The following is an 8,242-nucleotide window of genomic DNA, read 5'->3' on the forward strand; positions in this document are numbered from 1 at the left end:
TGATGTTTTATTTCTTAGCAGTACTACACATACAAATCATTACATCATAAGTTTATTTTCAGAGTCCCTTTCAGTTCCCACCATAGCGCAAAACTAATGTTTTTGTCCTTTTTGCCTCAGTGGAAAACTGATAGTGGATCCTATTTGATAAATAGGTCATCAACTGTCAGTCCGGATTCACTGTGGTAAGCGAATACAATTTTTGGACCTGCACCACTTTTCCTGGTCAGCAAATGCTTTTCCCTTAGAAGCCTTGCTCTGGACTCCAACTGGACCACAATGCACCATCATAGCGCACACTGCATTGTCCGGTCCCGTTGGCCATCGGGAGATCCAGCTCAAGTGAGAACCTAATTTTTTACATACTGATCAGGGGGTTCTGGGGCTTAAAGGACAACTATCACTAAAAATTGTAATATTTAAAGTAAACCTGTAATGACAAAAAAAGCCCCTGGGGAGTACTTGCCTCCGTTGCAGTGCTTGAAGCCCCCGAACATAGGCGAAGTAAATATTTACCTACCGCGAGCCAGCGCAGGCACAGTAGCGGCTCTGCTGATGGTCTCGGCCAGAAATAGCTGAGCCTGGTTGGGTTCGCTGTACTGTGGCTGGGATGCATGGAGGAGACCCGCAGTACTGGACCAGACAAAGATTACTCCACCACTACCTGTGCTACACTGCATGTGGGTAAGAAAAGGGAGAAGGAGTGGGCCCCCACAGTCCCCGTGCCCCCAGTGGTTGCAGGGGTGACAGGGGCTATTGTTAAAACGGTCCATTCGTGGGTCGGAATGGAATGGATACTGTACAAACGGAATGGATTTGAACAGATCTATGGATCCGTTCACATCCATCTGTTTAAATGGATCCATTCCGCACGATCTGCTGGACGGAAAGCAACTTTGCTGCAGTACCAAATTTTCCGGACCGCTGAGCCCAGCGGAGCGGAAACGGAAGATGAAGCCCTGCACTGGGGGATCAGAGAGAGTGGAATGTTTCTTCACACTAGTGAAGAAACGGACTGTTCTAAGGGCAAAATCCACTGGGGGAGGGGGTCTTGGGGATGTGGGACTGCTCCATTGGGGGTGGGGGGGATGTGGGGATAAAGTGCACCTGAGCGGGCGGGTGAGGGAGGGAGGGAGAGTTTCTTACTAGGTTTCAGTCTTCTTCACCTTCACATCCCGTCATGTGACCACAACGCTTCCTCCTTCCTCCTTCCAGGTTGAAGGAATAAGCATGGTAGTCACGTGATGCAACTTGGAACACAACAATTGAAAACGGAAGACAGAAGCCTTGTAAGTAAACCCTCCCTTACCTACCCGTTCAGGTGCACGGATCGTTGGAATGGAGTAAAAAACGGATCCGATCGACCAGTGATCAGATCTGTTTTTCACGGATCCGTTTGCCAGTGTGAACCAAGCCTCACGGATTCGGTGAAGTGGAAACTGGATCTATTTTACCGGATTGGTTGTAAATGCCAGTGAGAAACGGCCATTGCGGTGTGTTCACATGCAGTAATGGGCATGTTCTTTTGTTATAATTATGTAATAAGGTGCACAGTGTGCACTTTGCAGCCAAGCATATTAATAACTAGGCTGTGTCCCTTTGCTTTCTGCCAGAAAAAGTATAACATTTAGGTGTGCAATTGATAGTTTCTTCAGTCAGGACCCAGTCGGACTATAGCATAGCCCTCACTGATAAGGAATTACAGCCATAAAACTTGGCAGAGAGCAGTTTCTGACTGCAGGGGATAGATAAAAAAAAGGTTAATAGTTCATATATTTTAGCTCAGGGACTCTTGAAATACTTTGGCATTGAGCAGAGACAATAAAACATTTTAATCTACTTTTTACATTTGCAAACCCCAAATAAAACTGTGAGATATCTAAAATAAAATGCAATTTTTAGGAGTAGGGGGATAGATCCAATTGTTTATCTCATCAGTTTATCTTCACCTCTGGTTTTCTTTAACAATGGTTCTCAGCACACAGAGAATAAAGAAGTCCACAATCATTTATTAACCTAATAAAATAATATCCATAAGATAAAAGCAGTGTTATTGTTGGCTATGCGCGTGAACCGGTCTGGAACTGCAGTTGTGCATGCAGGTCTTACTCATATCAATGAAAGGAGGCAAATAATGATTTTAGTTGTATTTAAGTGTTATAAGATCGTGTTTATGCAAATAAATACCTCAGTGTTTGCGCGCAATCGTTCCGTGCCTGGCGAACACAGTCACCAAAGCGTCCTGCAATCCTTAGTCCTACTAAATTAACCACGTACACACTTTGGATTTTCCACACATGAAAAGTTGTTTAGGATCACACCGGTCAAGAACCTAAGCTGTGCAGAGGTGTCACCGATGTCACTATCCTCCCTAATGGCCCATACTCACGGGCTACAATTGTCGCCGCAACACGCGCGCCCGTGAGTATGAGGCACAACACGGGCGCGCACCCCGAACCGTCGCTGCTGTCGCCGGGCGATTGGAGCGGTCAATCGCCTGGCCGCAACTGTCGCTAGTACGTGTGAGTATGCGGACTAGCGACAGCAACCTCTCTCCAGAACACGGAGCTTCCGGCGGCGGGGGAGGAACGTCGGAGACAGCTTCCGTCGCACAGCTGATTCCTCTTCCGCGTGTGTACGTGGAGGGACCTGGCGAGGAGCTGTCGCCGGCCTGTCGCGCACACGCTCACGTGTGCTGGCGACAGGCCACAAATGTAGCCCGTGAGTATGGGCCATAATAGTGATCTGTAGAGTCACTCCACTGTGCCCAATGCCTAACGTTCCCACAGGAACTTCTAAGGAAATTCCTGCTTTGGTGTGCAGCACATGCCCTCCTCCCTCCCCCCATAGAGCAGGACACAACCAAACACACTTATGTACAGTAATTGTAACAAATGTGCTACTGGTACAATCTATAAAGCCCCATCTACACTATGGGACATTGCAGCGATCCGGCGGCTCGATTAGCCGCCGGACCACCTCTTCCGCGTGCCCGCCGCGTCCCCGCTCGCCACGCGTGCGCCGCATTCGATTCCCCGCTCGTGCCCGCTCGTCCCCGCCGGTGCCGCTTATCTTCCGCTCGATTCCATGCCATTGTCCCCTCGTGGGGAGCGAGCAGGGAATCGGCGGTGCGGAGATCCGTCCTGTCGGATCTTATTAATCGAGCCGCATCATGATAAGGAGCATCGCGGCCGCATCTACTCGTGTAGATGCGGCTTAAAAATCATTTTAGTGGACAGATCCTTAAAGAGAACCAGAGATGAAGCACCCTCATGTATTTTATTACATTTATCAGTGGGAACATGACAGTAAACACCTACCCTGCTTTTAGTTTCATTGTTATCTGCTTAATTAGTCTATTAGCAACTGTGATAAGAATCCACCGACTATCCAGTCGAGGTTTGACCTGGAATCATTATAGCTGAGTCACTCTTCTGTGGAGTCCTTTCAAGCCCAAGCCTTCCCCCTCCTGGCTTAGATCTTCTGCTTTGCATACTGAGAGCTGTTATGACTGGGAGGGGCTGCTGCTCCTGAGAGAGAAGCTCTGTGGCTGTAATATGATCCCTGTGTGCTCTGTGTGCACTAGATTCTCATAGGAATGAAACTGCAGTTATTATCAGTGACACTTCCTACAGGCAGATCATACCAAAATGAAAGCACATAGATGAAAGGCTGCATTTAGCCTAGATAGCAGCCTAGTCTCATATAGCCAAGACAGCACATCCAGAACAACTCATATAACCCGGAAGGAGAAGAGATATGAGCCGGCGGCCATATTTGATTTTTCCTGGAGCAATAATGGATAAAAAACACTAAAAAAGGCACACCAGAGCGGCAAAATTATCAGGTAGAGCATTTATTCTTTACAAGCTATCAACTGATATGTTTATTTTGTGTGAAACGTTCATCTCTGGTTCCCTTTAAAGTGTCTAAGTAGCAATAGTATACTATTAGCGGTGAGCACACAATGGGCTTGATTCACAAAGCGGTGCTAACCTACTTAGCACGTCTAAAGTCCTTAGGCGCGCTAACCAGGGTGCTAAGTAGGTTAGCACCGGTTTTCTCAATTGAGAAATCCGGTGCTAACCTACTTAGCACCCTGGTTAGCATGTCTAAAGACTTTAGACGTGCTAAGTAGGTTAGCACCGCTTTGTGAATCAAGCCCATTGTGTACAGAGCATGGAGCAGTTCTGGGGAACTTAACAGTGTGTCAGGTATGAGCACAGCCCTGTGCCCTGCGGTGTGAATGCTTCACTTTCCCCTTCATTACCAATGTCGGCTGTAATTTTTATCTGTATCCAAACTGCTCCTGATTGGTCCCATTGTCGATTGGGAGCAGATCGGATATTTAGGAAATAATTGTCAGATCTTGTCAGTCAGACAGGAAATTGCATTATGTGTACCCAGCATGCCGTCCTACCATATTATTGTATGTGTATTGTAAGACCATTCAGGATTCCCCCCCCCCCCCCTTTTAAAATTCCGGGTTTGTCCCTGACCATAATTGCTACATATGTTAAGAGGAAGAGTGGAAACAAGAAAAATCTTTTTTTTTGTCTTTTTTTTTAGTTAAAAAATGTTTTTCCTCTGCATATCTAAAATCCTTTTTTACTACCAGGTCATTTTGAAAAAAACCTTTTTTTTACTTGTTTCCACTCTTTCCCTTAACCACTTAAGGACTGCAGTCATAAAACCCCTTAAGGACCAGGCACTTTTTTTTCCATTCAGACCACTGCAGCTTTAACGGTTTATTGCTCGGTCATACAACCTACTATCTAAATTAATTTTACCACCTTTTCTTGTCCCTAAAGGTGGCCACACACAATACAATAAAATGATCCGATTTTACAGCAATTCGATGAAAACGATCGTATCTCTCGAAAAGATCGAATGCTTTTTTTTCATTCGACTGAAAAATCCGATCGGAATTCCCGTTTTTTTCGATTTAAATCGATCCGGAATGCCAGATATTTCTGTTCAATTTCTCTAAAGATTGTATGGTGTGTGTTGGATTGTACGTTTATTAATATACACACCCATGCAATTTTCTCAGAGTTTCCAATCATTTTTATCATAATTGGGGGAAAATTGAACATAGGTGTGTGGTATATTGGTCATATTTTTTAATTTGTTACAATCAATCAGAAAAATTTATTGCAATTATTAAATTGAACAGATATTTAAAAAATTGTATGGTGTGTGCCCACCTTAATACAGCTTTCTTTTGGTGCTATTTGATTGCTGCTGTGATTTTTAGTTTTTATTATATTCATCAAAAAAGACATGAATTTTGCCAAAAAAATGATTTTTTTTTAACTTTCTGTGCTGACATTTTTCAAATATAGTAAAATTTCTATATATATTTTTGTCCAAATTTATTCTGCTACATGTCTTTGATTAAAAAAAATCCAATAAGTGTATATTTATTGGTTTGGGTAAAAGTTATAGCGTTTACAAACTATGGTGCAAAAAGTGAATTTTCCCATTTTGAAGCATCTCTGACTTTCCTGAGCACCTGTCAGGTTTCATGAGGTGCTAGAATTCCAGGATAGTATAAATACCCCCCAAATGACCCCATTTTGGAAAGAAGACATCCCAAAGTATTCACTGAGAGGTATGGTGAGTTCATAGAAGATTTTATTTTTTGTCACAAGTTAGTGGAAAATGACACTTTGTGACCCAAAAAAAAAAAAAAAAAAAAAAAAGATTCCATTTCTGCTAACTTGTGACAAAAAAAATGAAATCTGCCACGGACTCACCATGCCCCTCTCTGAATACTTTGGGATGTCTACTTTCCAAAATGGGGTCATTTGTGGGGTGTGTTTACTGTCCTGGCATTTTGGGGGGTGCTAAATTGTAAGCACCCCTGAATAGCCTAAAGGTGCTCATAGGACTTTGGGCCCCTTAGCGCACTTAGGCTGAAAAAAAGTGTCACACATGTGGTTTCGCCGTACTCAGGAGAATTAGTATAATGTGTTTTGGGGTGTATTTTTACAAATACCCATGCTGGGCGGGAGAAATGTCTCTGTAAATGAGGTTTTTTTTTTTAGTTTTTTTACACACAATTGTCCATTTACAGAGATATTTCTCCCACCCAGCTTGGGTATGCGTAAAAATACACCCCAAAACACATTATACTACTTCTCCCAAGTACAGCGATACCACATGTGTGGCACTTTTTTGCACCCTAACTGCACTAAGGGGCCCAAAGTCCAATGAGTACCTTTAGGATTTCACAGGTCATTTTGAGACATTTGGTTTCAAGACTCCTCGCGGTTTAGGGCCCCTAAAAAGCCAGGACAGTATAGGAACCCCACAAATGACCCCATTTTAGAAAGAAGACACCCCAAGGTATTCAGTTAGGAGTATGGTGAGTTCATAGAAGATTTTATTTTTGTCACAAGTTAGCGGAAAATGACACTTTGTGAAAAAAAAAACAATAAAAATCAATTTCCGCTAACTTGTGACAAAAAATGAAATCTTCTATGAACTCACCATACTCCTAACGGAATACCTTGGGGTGTCTTCTTTCTATAATGGGGTCATTTGTGGTGTTCCTATACTGCCCTGGCATTTTAGGGGCCCTAAACCGTGAGGAGTAGTCTTAAAACCAAATGTCTCAAAATGACCTGTGAAATCCTAAAGGTACTCATTGGACTTTGGGCCCCTTAGCGCAGTTAGGGTGCAAAAAAGTGCCGCACATGTGGTATCGCCGTACTCAGGAGAAGTAGTATAATGTGTTTTGTGGTGTATTTTTACACATACCCATGCTGGGTGGGAGAAATATCTCTGTAAATGGACAATTGTGTGTAAAAAAAAAAAAAAAAATTGTCATTTACAGAGATATTTCTCCCACCCAGCATGGGTATATGTAAAAATACACCCTAAAACACATTATACTACTTCTCCTGAGTACGGTGATACCACATGTGTGGCACTTTTTTGTACCCTAACTGCGCTAAGGGGCCCACAAATGACCCCATTTTAGAAAGAAGACACCCCAAGGTATTCAGTTAGGAGTATGGTGAGTTCATAGAAGATTTTATTTTTTGTCACAAGTTAGCGGAAAATAACACTTTGTGAAAAAAAACAATAAAAATCAATTTCCGGTAACTTGTGACAAAAAAATAAAATCTTCTATGAACTCACCATACTCCTAACAGAATACCTTGGGGTGTCTTATTTCTAAAATGGGGTCATTTGTGAGGTTCCTATACTGCCCTGGCATTTTAGGGGCCCTAAACCGTGAGGAGTAGTCTAGAAACCAAATGTCTCAAAATGCCTCAAAATGACCTGTGAATGGGCAATTGTGTGTAAAAAAAATTGTGTGTCCTATGGGATGTATTGGGTGCGTAGACCAATAAGACCGCAATACATTCTTTTTGACTAGTCCTATGTTAACCTCCTTGCCGGTTATCCCGAACACAGTTTGGGGTAACCTGCGCAGGAGGATTTCTCAGGCCCCGCTGGGCCGATTTGCATAATTTTTTTTTTCCTACACGCAGCTAGCACTTTGCTAGCTGTGTGTAGTACGCGATCGCCGCCGCTCGCCGCCGATTCGCCGCTACCCGCCGCGCCGAGCCGCCCCCCCCCCCCGCCCCAGACCCCTGCGCAGCCTGGCCAATCAGTGCCAGGCAGCGCTAAGGGGCGGATCGGGATTCCCTCTGACGTCACGACGTCTATGACGTCGGTGACGTCATCCCGCCCGGTCGCCATGGCGACCGGGGAAGCCCTGCAGGAAATCCCGTTCTCAACGGGATTTCCTGCATACTCTGATCGCCGAAGGCGATCGGAGTGGGTGGGGGGATGCCGCCGCTCAGCGGCTATCATGTAGCGAGCCCTGGGCTCGCTACATGATTTAAAAAAAAAAATTTAAAAAAAGTGCAGCGCTGCCTCCTTGCCTAATTTTTTATAACGGCAAGGAGGTTAAGGAGAAGGCCCCAAAAAATGTTACGTTTGGAAACTTGGAGTGGCTTCCACCAAAAAGGCTGGGCATAGTAGCTTCTTGGATTGGCGGTTGCGTATTGTGTGGCATAACGGTTGGTCTCAGCCACAATTAAGTCCTACCAGCAGTGATCAGAAAAAAAAATTATTTCACTGCTCTGGGGCGGGTGAGGGTTTGGCCGGGTGATCAGAAGCCCGCAGGGGGGCAGATTAGGGCCTGATCTGATGGATAGGAGTGCTAGGGGGTGACAGGAGGTGATTGATGGGTGTCTCAGTGGGTGATTAGAATGGAGAATAG

The sequence above is a fragment of the Hyperolius riggenbachi genome, chromosome 7 (assembly GCF_040937935.1).
Source record: "Hyperolius riggenbachi isolate aHypRig1 chromosome 7, aHypRig1.pri, whole genome shotgun sequence".
NCBI lineage: Eukaryota > Metazoa > Chordata > Amphibia > Anura > Hyperoliidae > Hyperolius > Hyperolius riggenbachi.